Raw genomic sequence first — 15,104 nt, 5'->3', positions numbered from 1 at the left:
GACCTGGTTCAAGGCTGTAGCTTCTAAACAAGCTGTGTTATAATGTTATAGCTCAGACGCTGCTCCTCACCTTGTGAATGTGAGTACATCAATTCTTAAGGAAAGAAAGAAAAGTATACTCACCAGTCATGTCACTCTTTGGCAAAATTGACCCCTATGATTCGTCCATGGAAGACTGGAGCCAGTGCATAGAGTGCCTTGGTTTTTATTTTGTGGCGAATGAAATAACAGTGGAGGAGAAGCAGAGAGCAATTCTTTTAAGCGTCTGTGGTAGCAAGACCTCTAACCTCATCCACAGTCTGACGGCCCTGAACCCAGCGAATTCTAAATCTTTTAACGCATTGGTAGACCTCGTGAAGATGCATTTTCAGCCGAAGCCATCGGTAATTATGTAGAAATTCAAGTTCAACTCCAGAGTGAGGTCCAGAGGAGAGCCCGTTGCAACGTATACTGTGAAGTTGAAGCAGTTGACTGAGCATTGCGACTTCGGAGATACACTCAATGACATTTTGCGGGACTGGTTGGCTTGTGACTGTTATGACCGATGCAGTTGGTAAAGCTGAGTTATTTAAAAATCCCAGAGAGAAACTTTAAACTGTGATAACTTATAATTTTAAGTGTTATGTTTGAGATGCGACTCTAAATTCAGGAATCAGACTACCAGTTCTCAAGGTTTTACATTGAACTAAATGATACATTGTATTAATTTACACAGGTTAAAATGTACACATGGCTACAAATTACTACTATCATAACTTTTAACAAATTCCCAAACTAATCTTCATTAAGGCAACAGCAACCCATAGACGTAACCAAACACCAGGCAAAGCGTTTTCACCTTATGAATTCAAAAGGAAGTTCTTTTCACTTTGGTTCCTGTGGAGCCAGTTGGGAACTTACATTGACCTCACATTGCCTCTGCTCTGCACACCCGAAAACTGCTAATGTTATACCTATCACTACTGATTGAATGTTAATTCTCATCGTATTAACAACCTCTGAACTAAACCTCTCTAACAATAAAACTCATTTCATGGCACCAATTTTATTAGTAATATAAACATATTGCTTGATAGCTGCAAGATAGGCATCAGTTTTCACCCCACTTCTTCAATGCTCTATTCAAAAAATGCAAATGCATGCTTTCTCTCTTACATATCAAAATGAGTACACATCAAAGCACCTAGACTAGCTGGCTTTAATCCAGTTAAGACACACCCACAGATTAAACCTCTATTTTAAAAGAAAAATATTTTCCAAGATATTATATATATTAATAGCTTCATGACATCCCTCTCCTTATCGAAAAATGAACCATCATAATTCTAAAAGGTGGCTTCATTTTAACAACCCATCTCACACTACCTCCTATACTTATTACACTATTACATTAATAGGTGCATGCAGTAACATAACAATATATATGCACAAGTCCTTGGTATCAACAGAAATCACTCCAGTTCAGTGTTCAGGTTTTTTTTTCAAATGCCCCATTTTCCTTTAAGCTTCAAACTCTTGATAATGCATCTGCAAACAGATTTTCTCTTCCAACAATATGTATAATACATGGATTAAATGGCTGTAACAATAGATTCCATCTGAAAAGCCTTGCACTCTTGTCATGAAATTTATCCAAAAATTTCAAAGATTATGGTCTGTATAAACAACTGTTTCTGATTAATTGTTTGCAACATAAATTTCAAAATGCTGCAATACTAATACCAAACTCAAAGTCTCTTTTTCGATTGTTGAATATCTTCTCTGTTGTACATTCAGCTTCCGTGAAAAATACCCTAATGGTCTTTCAATTCCAGTGACATCTTCTTGTAACAGTGCTGCCCTATTGCCTATACCGCTTATGTCAATGGCCAACTTGAATTGCTTGGCATAACTGGGTACTGCCAACACTGGTGTCATAGTTAATACAGTTTTCAAACTATTGAATGGCTTCTGACACTCCAGTGTCCATTGAAACTTCTTGTTCTTTTTTAATAGTTCGGTCAGTGGAGCAACCACTTGGCTAAAATTTGGTGCAAATTTCCAGTAAAACCCACTCATGCCCAGAAATCTCAAAGCTTCTCATTTTGTTGTAGGCACTGGGAAATCCACGATAGCCTTGACTTTCGCATCTCTTGGAGCCACCTTACCATGTCCAATGGTATAGCCTAGATACGTAACTTGTGCTTTTGCAAATTCACTTTTAGCCAAGTTCATTGTCAAATAAGCTTCTTGTAGTCGAGTAAATAATTCTTCCAGATGCTGTAAATGCTCCTCCCACGTCTGACTGAAAACTATTAGATCATCAATATAAACCGCACAATTGCTTAGACCTGCAATTACTTTGTTTGTCAGTCTTTGAAATGTCACAGTTCTTCATACCAAATGGCATGACTTTAAACTGATATAGTTCACTTGTCATTACGAAAGCTGATATCTCCTTTGATCTCTTCGACAATGGTACCTGCCAATACCCTTTTAGCAAGTCAATCTTTGTGATAAATTTTGATTGTCCCACTTTCTCAATGCAATCTTACAACTGTGGTATAGAATATGAATCTGCTTTTGTCACTGCATTCACTTTTCGATAGTCCACACACAGTTTTTGTGTTCCATCTGGTTTTGGTACCAGTGCAATTGGCAAACCCCAGTTACTGCAACTAGGCTCAATGATATCATTTTGAAGCATGAAATCCATTTCTTTTTGTACTTATGATAACTTTGCTCGATTTAATTTATAAGGTTGTTGCCTCTTTGAAGGTGATATTTCTATATGTACATCATGTAAAGCTAAATGTTTATTTTCCAACTTATTTCCACAAATAGATTCGTGTGACTGCAATTGCTTTTCCAATCATTTTGACACTTGTTTGGGAGGTAACTCAATATTTCATTTAAATTTTCAAGCACCCCCACATTATCCAATTTGATTAGAGGAAAATTAATTTCAGAGTCCTGCACTTCTACCTATTTCTCATCATCCACCATCACTAACATCTCTTTTTGTTCCTCTTCCCTGTCAAAGTACTTTTTAAGCATATTTACATGACACACCCTCTGCTTCTTCCTTCTATCTGGAGTATTTATTAAATAATTTATTTCACTCAATTTCTTTTCAATCCTGTAAGGCCCATTAAATCTTGAACTTAATGAATCACTTTGTACTGGTAACAAAACTAATACTTTCTCTCCAGAAACAAAACTGCGAATTTTAGCCTGCTTTCACTTTCATCACTTACTGTGATGTCTTTAAATGTCCCCTAGCCAACTCACATGCTTTGTTCAATCTTTCCCTGAAATTTGTTATGTAACCCAGGAGAGTAATTTCTGAATTATGACCCACCAATTTTTCATGAATCAATTTCGATGGTCCCCTTACCTCATGATCATAAACTAATTCAAAAGGGCTAAAAGCGGTCGATGCATTAGGAGCGTCTCTAATAGCAAATAAGAAAAATGGAATTCCTGTATCCAAATCCTGCGCATGATCCTGACAGTACGCGCTTATCATAGTTTTTAAAGTTTGATGCCATCTTTCCAAAGCTCCCGTGACTCCGGATGATAAGCTGTTCACTTAAACTGTTTTATCCCCAAAATGTTCATTACTTCCTTAAACAGCTGCGATATGAAATTTGAACCATGATCTGATTGTATTTCTTTAGGTAAACCATATCTTGTAAAAAATGTAATTAACTCCTCTACAATCTTCTTAGTTGTAATATTTCTTAAAGGTATTGCTTCAGCAAAACCCGGTAAACACATCCATTGTTGTCAGTAAGTACTGATTTCCACATTTAGTCTTAGGGAGGGGTCCTACACAATCAATCATGACCCTGGTAGTAAGTTCTTCAAATGCTGGTATTGGGATTAAAGGCACCGGCTTAATCACCACTTGTGCTTTTCCTGTTACTTGACATATATGACAGGTTCTACAGAATTTGACCACACCCCTATGCAATCCTGGCCAAAAAAGAATTCCTCTGCATCTTTTCCCGTGTTTTCCTAATTCCTAAATATCCCCCCATTGGAATTTCATGAGCAATCCTCAGAATCGAATTTCTATAACCTAATTGGATAACAATCTGATGCACCTCCCTCCCTCCAGCTTTCATTTACTGAGACATGGCCCGACTGCCATTTTCTCATCAGAATACCTTGCTGAAGATAATAACATACTGGAATACATTTTGCTTTGGTTTCTGAATAAGGTTTCTGATATAACTGTTTTAATTGCAAATGATTTTTCTATAACTCCACTAACCTCTTTGAGTTAAACACTTCAACTGAGCTGTCCTGAATTCCTTCCTCCTGAACAATGTTATCAAACACGATGCCAGCTAATTGGATTTCGACACCTTTTTCTTGCCTTTGAACTGCCTGCTCATTTTGCTTATTTTGTTCTTCCCTGTGGGCCTTTGATCTCATCATAACACAATCAGGAAACAATCCAGGATGTTCCTTCTGTAGCACTTCTGTTGAAAACACTTCTATGGGCTGCTCAACCACCACAGGCATCATCTACATTTGCGATCCAGCTATATCATTACCCAGAATAAATTGAACCCCTGCAATGGGCAATTTTTCCACCGCCCCAACTATAACTTCACCAGCCTTCCATTTGCTCTTTAAATTTACCTTCCACAATGGAATAGATTTAGCATCTCTATGAAACACACTTATTACCTTCTCCTGCAACACTCCCTCTGAACAACAAATATCACTATCCCACAACTTAATGATTGACTAGGCCCTGTGTCCCTTGAAATTTTAACATCTTTCCCTACTCCACCCTGTACACATGGAAAGACTTTCCCTTCACACACAAAATCTTTTAACATTTCTGCAACCTGCTCCTCAGAATTCTCTTGAGAAAAATGTGAACACATCCCCACTTCTTTTACCTTTCACTGATTCTGTTTCACCTGTACGCAACCCATTGGTTTCTCCTGTGCCTGAACCTCAGAACCCACAGTACTTTTACTTCCAGAGCATTTCTGTACCCCAATAATTCCTGCAATCTCCAACGCACTGACTTTGTGTGCTCCACTTTATTACAATGAAAACATGTCAATTTTTGAATATCACTTCTACATTCAGCACCTTCCCTTTTATTCTGAGAAAAATATTCCTGGGAACTTCCAGCTACTCCTCTTTCCTGACTACCTGCCTTCCTTTCACTTTCCCACTTTTAATTCTTTTCCAATTTGAAAGGGTGACATAAAAAAGGTATAGCTCTATGAACTAACTCATAATCATCAGCTATCTCTGCTGTTTGTCTTACAGAATCAATCCTCTGTTCCTCCACGTGAGTTCTCACTACCGAAGGGATTGAATCTTTAAATTCTTCCAAAAGAATGACTTCCCTAAGAGCTGCATAGGTTGTCTTTATTTTTAACACTGTATCGACTGGTCAAAATTACTTTGTTTTACTCTTTCAAACTCAATATAAGTTATCCCAGGCTTTTTCGTCGTATTCCTATATTTCTGCCTGTATGCTTCAGGAACCAAACTCATATGCACTCAAAATAGCTTTTTTCACCACATCAAAATTCACCAACATTTCTTCTGAAAGCGAAGCACATACTTCAAGCCCTACCTAACAACTTAGACTGTAATAATAACGTCCAGATTTCCTGTGGCCATTTCATCTGTTTAGCTAGCTTCTCAAATGAAATAAAGAATGCCTCAATATCTTTTTCCTCAAACTTTGGAGGAACTTGTACAAATTTAAACATCTGCCCATTGGGTTCTACTCTAGAGATAAATCTTTCCTCACCTACTGCCATCCTTTTCCTAACTGCCAACATTTGCAGTTGGAATTGTCTCTCTCTCTCTCTCTCTCTCTTTCTCTTTCCTCCTTCTCTATCTTCACAATTTTTAATTCCCTTTTAAAAGACATTTCTCTGTCCTTTGCTTCAAATTCAAGCTTTTTCAGTTCCTTTGCTTGTTCAAATTCTAGCGTCTTCATTTGTAACTGAAGTCTCACTACCTCCAGCTGTGACTCACTAATGTCAGGTTTCACTTCCAACTGTAGATGTTGTGCTATACTTTTAACTACATCTGATTTCCTAACCCCCACGTGTAACCCCAAGTGTAACTTACCCGCCAACTCTGTTAACGTACTTTTGGTTATTCTCTCCAACCCAATCAGAGTTATCTCTTCTACTCCCAGACAAGTCTCAGCAAATGCCAAAGCCATCTTCCAGTCTTACCACTGCTAAAATACCTCACCAACTCCTGAATTCAAAGTGCTTCTCGTACTTGTAAGCTTAAGATTCACCAATTCCTAGCCAATCAAGGAATTAGAAATATAATTTATCCCGACACAGCCCCAAATTTTTATGACAATGCAGTTGGCAAAGCTGAGTTATTTAAAAATCCCAGAGGGAAACTTTAAACAATTGTCATAACTTATAATTTTAAGTGTTATGTTTGAGATGCGACTCTAAATTCAAGAATCAGACCACCAGTTCTAGAGGTTTCACATTAAACTAAGTGAAACATTTAATTAATTTACACAGGTTAAAATATATATACACATGGCTACAAATTACTACTATCATAACTTTTAACAAATTCCCAAACTAATCTCCATTAAGGCAACAGCAACTCATAGACTTAACCAAACACCAGGCAAAGCATTTTCACCTTAGGAATTCAAAATGAGGTTCTTTTCACTTTGGTTCCTGTGGAACCAGTTGGAGGCTTGCAGCTGCCTTTTGATCTCACATTGCCCCTGCCCTGCCCACCCGAAAACTACTGAAGTTATACCTACCACTGCCCATTGAATGTTAATTCTCATTGTATCAACAACCTCTGAACTAAACCTCTCTAACAATAAAACCCTTTTCATAGCACCAATTTTATTAGTAATATAAACATATTGCTTGGTAGCTGCTAGATAGGCATTAGTTTTCACCCCATTTCTTGAATGCTCTATTCAAAAAATGCAAATGCACGCTATCTCTCTTACATAGCAAAACTAGCGCATATCAAAGCACCCAGACTAGCTGGCTTTAATCCAATTAAGACACACCCACAGGTTAAATCTCTATATTAAAAGAAAAATATTTTCCAAAATATTATATACACTAATAGCTTCATGACGATGCCATTCAGCGCTGTTTACTTGCAGAAGTTAATATTGATTTGAATTGCGCCATGCAAATAGCGCTAGCAATGGAGAGTGCAGAGAGGAACTCTCAGGCTGCAGATTGTGCAACATTATTCAATTGGGGCGGGAACCTACCGCTGGGTGTGGTGCGAAAACCAGAGAGACAGCAGCGAAGCGGGAGACAGTCCCTGCTGCTCAGAAATGAAAAAGCACAGTGGAAGCATCTCAGCAGCGATTCAGAAATTAACCTGTTACTGATGTGGGGGTAGCCATGTACCAGAAACCTGCAGATTTAAAGAGGCAGAATGCCATTACTGCCACAAAATAGGGCATGTAATAAAGCAATACAGGGTGAAATTGAGACAGCCAATCAGACAGCAGACCAAGATGGTTGAAGTGCAGAATATAACAGAACCAGAAGCTGCTGTTACTGATATCTATTTCCTATACAATGTCAAAGCAGTTAAAACTGAACCAATCACCATCACCCTTCCAGTGAATGGGAAGCCTCTAGTTATGGAGGTAGACACAAGAGCTTCGACCACAGTGGTGGGAGAACACACATTTAAATACCTAAATGAAGATACCCAGCCACTGAATCTGGAACAAACCAGGGCTCAGCTGAAGACATACACTGGAGAATCAATAAAGGTAAAAGGCATCACCACACACTGTACCCTATAGGCAACAGACAGCCCAGCTTCCAGTCATCATTGTAACAGGTGAAGGACCTAGACTTCTGGTCTGCAATTGGTTACAAAAAAATTAAGCTCAGCTGGTCAGAAATATTTCAAGTGAGAACAGGAGGAATTCTTGATTTGTTAAGAAAGTACGACCGCGTATTTTGTGGCGAATTGGGAAAATAAATGGCCGATAAGTAAAAATATATGTTGACTCGGAGGCAACACCCCGTGTCTGTAAGGCCAGACCTGTGCCTTATGCTCTATAGGAGAGGGTGGATGCAGGATTCTGCCACTTAGAGAAGCTCAGCATCATCCAGCCAGTCCAATTTTCAGAATGTGCAGCGCCCATAGTCCCTGTGATGAAACCAAATCAAACTACTCGTATTTGCAGAGATTACAAATTAACTTTGAACAAGGCTGCTAAATTAGATAAAAACCCCATCCCAAGGATTGAAGATTTGTATGCTAAACTAGCTGGAGGAAAGTCATATACCAAACTGGACATGAGCCATGCATACCCACAGCTGGAGCTGAATAGCAGACCTAGAGGGTATGTAACCATCAACATGGGCCTGGACAAGGGCCTGTATCAATAAACACCCCTACCCTTTTGTGTATCATCTGCCTGCGCAATTTTCCAAAGGACCGTGGAAAACCTATTGCAAGGACTTCCCCGAGTAGTAGAGTACCTGGATGATGTCCTGATCACAGGATCAACTGAAGCTGAACATTTGGCCAACCTAGAAGAGGTTTTAAGAAGATTTTTGGAAGCTGGCATACAATTGAAGAAAGAGAAATGTACCTTCCAGGTGACAGAAGTCTTACTTTGGTTACCAGCCAAGGGGTTGCATCCAGTAGAGGAGAAAGTCAGGGCAATAAAAGAGTCTCCTACCAGTGTCACTGAACTCAAGTCTTTTTTGGGCATGATAAGTTATTACAGTCACTTCTTGTCAAACTTCTCAACAGTGTTAGTACCTTTATACTTACTATTGAGAAAGAACCATGGTTGGTCATGGAGGGCACAACGAAAAGAAGCCTTCGTAAAGGTCAAGAAGCTATTACACTCATCATGTACATCATAACCCATCAAAGGAATTCATGTTAACCTGTGATGCATCTCCCTATGGAGTGGAAGCGGTGTTGTGTCACAGGATGGAATATGGTTTCGAAAGGCCAATAGGCTATGTCTCCAGAACCCCCTCTGCAGCCGAGAATGGTTATTCACAACTTGAGAGTAATATTTGGAGTGAAGAAATTCCATCAGTATCTGCATGGTCGACATTTCACCATAGTGTCGGACCATAAACCACTAATGGGTTTATTTAGTAAGGATAAAGCCATTCCACTAATATCCTCGGAAGAATTCACCATTGGGCTTTGATTTTATTGGTGTGTGAGTACACCTTTATGTACCGTCCTGGTGTGCATATAGCAAAATGCAGATACACTCAGTCATCTCCCGTTACCAGATCGCATTGTACATGCCCCAGTGCCACAAGAAGTTGTACTTGTGTTGAATTTCTTGGACTCTTCGCTGGTCTGTGCGAAGCAAATAAGAAATGTAAAAAAAACTAAACGGGGAGGAAATGTAGTGATTGTGGGTATAACCTTTCCTACTGCCTTTAGGGCTCATGTGCTTGTACTGATGAATAAGCCCTAAGCACAACGTAAGGCCATGGGGTAGTGGTATTGTTGCTGGGCTGGTAATCCAGACGCCCAGGGTAATGCTCTGGGTACCCGGATTTGAATCCTGTTACAACAGGTGGTGGAATTTGAATCCAATAAATATCCATAATTAAAAGTCAAATGTTGGCCATGAAACCATTGTCGATGGTTGTAAAAACCCATCTGGGTTCTTCCTTTAGGGAAGAAAATCTGTCATCCTTTTGTGACTTACATGTGACTCCAGACCCACAGCAATGTCGTTGGCTCTTAACTGCCCTCTGAAATGGCCTAGCAAGCCACTCAGTTGTATCAAACCGCTGCAAAGCCTCAAAAGAGGAATGAACCCAGACGGACCACCTGGCATCGGCCAAGGCACCGGAAACGACAACAGCAAACTCCGTCCTGTCGACCCTGCAAAGTCCTCCTTACCAACATCTGGGGGCTAGTGCTGAAATTGGGAGAGCTGTCTCACAGACTAGTCAAGACACAGCCTGACATAGTCATCCTCACGGAATCATATCTTACAGGTAATGTCCCAGACACCACCATCACCATCCCTGAGTATGTCCTGTCCCACCGACAGGACAGACCCAGCAGAAGTGGCAGCACAGTGGTATATAGCCGGGAGGGAGTTGCCTTGGGAGTCCTCAACATCGACTCTGGACCCCATGAAGTCTCATGGCATCAGGTCAAACATGGGCAAGGAAACCTCCTGCTGATTACCACGTAGCGTCCTTCCTCAGGTAATGAATCAGTGCTTCTCCATCTTGAACACCACTTGGAGGAAGCACTGAGGGTGGCAAAGGTGCAGAAGGTACCAAGAGTGGTTCAGTAGCACCACTACTGACCGAGCTGGCTGATCCCTAAAGGACATAGCTGCTAGACTGGGTCTGCGGCAGGTGATGAGGGAACCAACAAGAGGGAAAAACATACTTGACCTGATCCTCACCAACCTGCCTGCCTCAGATGCATCTGTCCATGACAGTATCGGTAGGAGTGACCACCGCACAGTCATTGTGGAGATGAAGTACCACCTTCACATTGAGGATACCCTCCATCATGTTGTGTGGCACTACCACCGTGTTAAATGGGATAGATTTCGAACAGATCTAGCAACTCAAGACTGGGCATCCATGAGGTGCTGTGGGCCATCAGCAGCAGCAGAATTGTACTCAAACACAATCTGTAACCTCATGGCCTGGCATATCCCCCACTCTACCATTACCATCAAGCCAGGGGATCAACCCTGGATCAATGAAGAGTGCAGGAGGGCATGTCAGAAGCAGCACCAGGCACACCTAAAAATGAGGTGTCAACCTGGTGAAGCTATAACACAGGACTACGTGTGCCAAATAGCATAAGCAGCAAGTGATAGACAGAACTAAACGATCCCCAACCAACGGATCAGATCTAAGCTCTGCAGTCCTACCACATCCAGTCGTGAATGGTGGTGGACAATTAAACAGCTCACTGCAGGAGGAGGCTTCACAAATATCCCCATCCTCAATGATGGGGGAGACCAGCACATCAGTGCAAAAGATGAGGCTGAAGCATTTGCTACAATCTTAAGCCAGAAGTGCCAAGTGGATGATCCATCTCCTCCTCCTCTGGAGATCCCAAGCATCACATATGCCAGTCTTCAGCCAATTCGATTCACTCCATGTGATATCAAGAAGCTGCTGAAGGCACTGGATACTGCAAAGGCCATGGGCCCTGACCATATTCTGGCCATAGTACTGAAGACTTGTGCTCAAGAACTTGCAGCGCCCCTAGCCAAGCTGTTCCAGTACAGCTACAACACTGGCTCTGTGAAAAATTGCCCAGGTATGTCCTGTACACAAAAATCAGGACAAATCCAACCCGGCCAATTGCCGCCCCATTAGTCTACTCTCCATCATCAGTAAAGTAATGGAAGGAGTCATCAACAGTGCTATCAAGCTGCGCTTGCTTAGCAATAACCTGCTCACTGGTGCCCAGTTTGGGTTCCGCCAGGGGCACTCAGCTCCTGACCTCATTACAGCCTTGGTTCAAACATGGACAAAAGAGCTGAACTTCCGAGGTGAGGTGAGAGTGACTGCCCTTGACATCAAGTCCGCATTTGACTGACTGTGCTATCAAGAGCCCTAGCAAAACTGGAGTCAATGGGAATCAGGGGGAAAACTAAAAGCTGGTTGGGGTCATACCAAGCACAAAGGAAGATGGTTGTGGTTGTTGGAGGTCAGTCATCTCAGCTCCAGGACATCACTGCAGGAATTCCTCAGGCCAGTGTCCTCAGCATGACCACCTTCAGCTGTTTCATCAATGACCTTCCTTCTATCATAAGGTCAGAAGTGGGGATGTTCGCTGATGATTGCACAATGTTCAGCACCATTCGCAACTCCTCAGAAACTGAAGCAGTCCATGCCCAAATGCAGCAAGACCTGGACAATATCCAGGCTTGGGCTGACAAGTGGCAAGTAACATTCGCACCACACAAGTGTCAGGCAATGATCATCTCCAACAAGAGAGAATCCAGCCATCACCCCTTGACTTCAATGGCATTACCATCACTGAAACTCCCACTATCAATATCCTGGGGGTTACCTTTGTTCAGAAACTGAACTGGACTAGCCATATAAATAATGTGGCTACAAGAGCAGGTCGGAGGTTAGGAATAGTGTGACGAGTAACTCACCTCCTGACTCCCCAAAGCCTGTCCACCATCTACAAGGCACAAGTCAGGAGTGTGATGGAATACTCTCCACTTGCCTGGATGAGTGCAACTCCCACAACACTCAAGAAGCTTGACACCATCCAGGACAAAGCAGCCACTTGATTGGCACCCCATCCACTAACATTCGCTCCCTCCACCACCGACGCACAGTAGCAGCAGTGTGTACCATCGATAAGATGCACTGCAGGAAATCCCCAAGGCTCCTTCGACAGCATCTTCCAAACCCATGTCCCCTGCCAAAGAGATGGACAAGGGCAGCAGATAGATGGGAACACACCACTACACAGAAGCTCCCCTCCAACTCACTCACCAAAACAAAAACAGAATTACCTGGAAAAACTCAGCAGGTCTGGCAGCATCGGTGGAGAAGAAATCATTTAACGGTTCCAGTTCCACCGATGCTGCCAGACCTGCTGAGTTTTTCCAGGTAATTCTGTTTTTGTTTTGGATTTCCAGCATCCGCAGTAGCTTTTAGCTTTTTGTTTTTAACTCACTCACCAGCCTGTCTTGGAAATATATCCCTGTTTGTTCACTATCGCTGGGTCAAAATCCTGGAACTCCCTTCCTAACAGCACTGTGGGTGTACCTACACCACATGGACTGTAGCGGTTCAAGAAGGCAGCTCACCACCTTCTCAAGGGCAACTAAGGATGGGCAATAAATGTTGGCCCAGCCAGCGAAGCCCACATCCTGTGAAAGAATAAAAAAAAGTCTTAGGGGCGGAGCTTTCTCCTTGTGGGCCAGGTTCAAGCATGTAGCTTCCACAAGAACTCTGTAATAAAATTATCTGTTCCAAGTAAGAAACCTGTCAGGTACATCAAATTCATCACAGCCGTTCAGGATCTTAATGGTTTTAATCAATTCATCTCTAAACTCCAGTGGATACAAATCTAATCTGTCCAACCTTTCTTCCTAAGACAATCTGCCCATCTGGCATTAGTCTAATAAACCTGCTCTGAACTGTCTTCTAACGCAGTTACATCTTTCTTTAAATAAGAAGACCAGTACTATACACACTACTCCAAATGTGGTCTCACCCTGTACAACTGAAGCATAACCTCCCTACTTTTGTAATCAATGCCCCTTACAATAAAGGATGATATTCTATTAGCTTTCCTAATTACCTGATGTACCTGCATACTAACCTTTTGTGATTCATGCACTAGGACACCCAGATCCCTCTGAATTTCAGAGCTCAGCAATCTCTCACCATTTAGATAATATGCTTCTTTTTCATTCTTTTTGCCAAAATGGACAATTTCACATTTGTCCACATTGTACTCCATTTGCCAGATCTTTGCCCACTCTCTTAACCTATCTATGTCACTTTGTAGCCTCCATACATCCTCTTCACAATTTACTTTCCTACCTATCTTTGTGTCATCAGCAAATTTACCAACCATACCTTTGGTCCCTTCATCCAAGTCAATTATATAAATTGTAAAAAGTTGAGGCCCCAGCACTGATCCCTCTGGTGCACCACTTGTCACATCCTGCCAACCAGAAAAAAAACCCATTTATGCCAGCTCTCTGCTTCCTGTTAGCCAGCCAATCTGCTACCCATGCCAATATGTTACCCCCTACACCATGAGCTTTTATTTTCTGAAATAACCTTCTAAATGCCTTCTAAAAACCTAAGTATAGTACATCCACTGGTTCCCTTTTATCCACAGCACATGTGACTCCTTCAAAGAACTCCAATAAATTGGTTAAACATGACTTCCCTTTCACAAAACCATGTTGACTCTGCCTGATAGCCTTGAAATTTTCTAAGTGCCCTAATAATAGCTTCTAACATTTTCCCATTGACCGATGTTAGGCTAACTGGCCTATAGTTTCCTGCTTTCTGTCTCCCTTTTTGAATAAAGGAGTTACATTTGATCTTTTCCAATCTAATGGAACTTTCCCCAAATCTAGGGAATTTGGGAAAATTAAGAGCAACGCAACAACTATCTCACTAGCCACTTCTTTCAAGACCTTAGGGTGAAGTCCATCCAGACCCAGGGATTTGTCAGCCCGCAGCCCCAACAATTGGATTATTACCACCTTCCCTGATGATTGTAATTTTCACAAGTTCCTCTCTCCCTTCCATTTCCTGGTTTACAGCTCTTTCTGGGATGTTACTTGTGTCCTCTATAGTGAAGACCGAAGCAAAATATCTGTTTAATTCATCCGCCGTCTCCTCACTTTCCATTATCAATCCCCCAGATGCACTTTCTATAAGACCAACACTCACTTTGTTAACTCTTTTCTTATTTAAATATTTGTAGAAACTCTTACTATCCATCTTTATATTACTAGCTAGCTTTCTCTCATACTCTAAATTTTCCCCCTTTATTAATCATTTTGTCATTGTTTGCTGTTCTTTATATTCTTTCCAATCTTTTGACTTGCTACCCGTTTTTGCATAATTATATGTTTTTTCTTTAAGTTTGATACTGTCTTTAACTTTTTTAGTTAACTATGGATGGTGGATCCTCCCCTTGGGATTTTTCTTTCTCATTGGAATGTACACACTGTGCATTCTGAAATATCCTTTAAAATGCCTGTGACTGAATTTCTATTGACCTATCCCGTAACCTCATTTACCAGTTCACTTTAGCTAGCTCCACTTTCGTGCCCTCAGAATTGCCCTCATCTAAGCTTAAAATGCCAGTTTTGGACCTATTTGTTTCTCCCTCAAAATGAATGTAAAATTCAATCATATTATGATGGCTGCTACCCAGGGGTGCCTTCACTAGGAGGCTATCAATTAATCCCATCTCATTGCTCGACACCAGGTTCAGTAAAGCTGCTCTCTGGTTGGCTCCGGAATGTGTAGTTCTAAGAAACTATCCCAAAAACATTCTATGAACTCCTCATCTGATTTTTCCAGGCTATATGTGGATTAAAATCCCCCATGATTATTGCTGTACCTTTCTGGCAAGCTCCC

The sequence above is a fragment of the Cetorhinus maximus genome, chromosome 4 (assembly GCF_964194155.1).
Source record: "Cetorhinus maximus chromosome 4, sCetMax3.hap1.1, whole genome shotgun sequence".
NCBI classification, from domain to species: Eukaryota; Metazoa; Chordata; class Chondrichthyes; order Lamniformes; family Cetorhinidae; genus Cetorhinus; species Cetorhinus maximus.
This window is presented reverse-complemented; position numbering follows the sequence as displayed.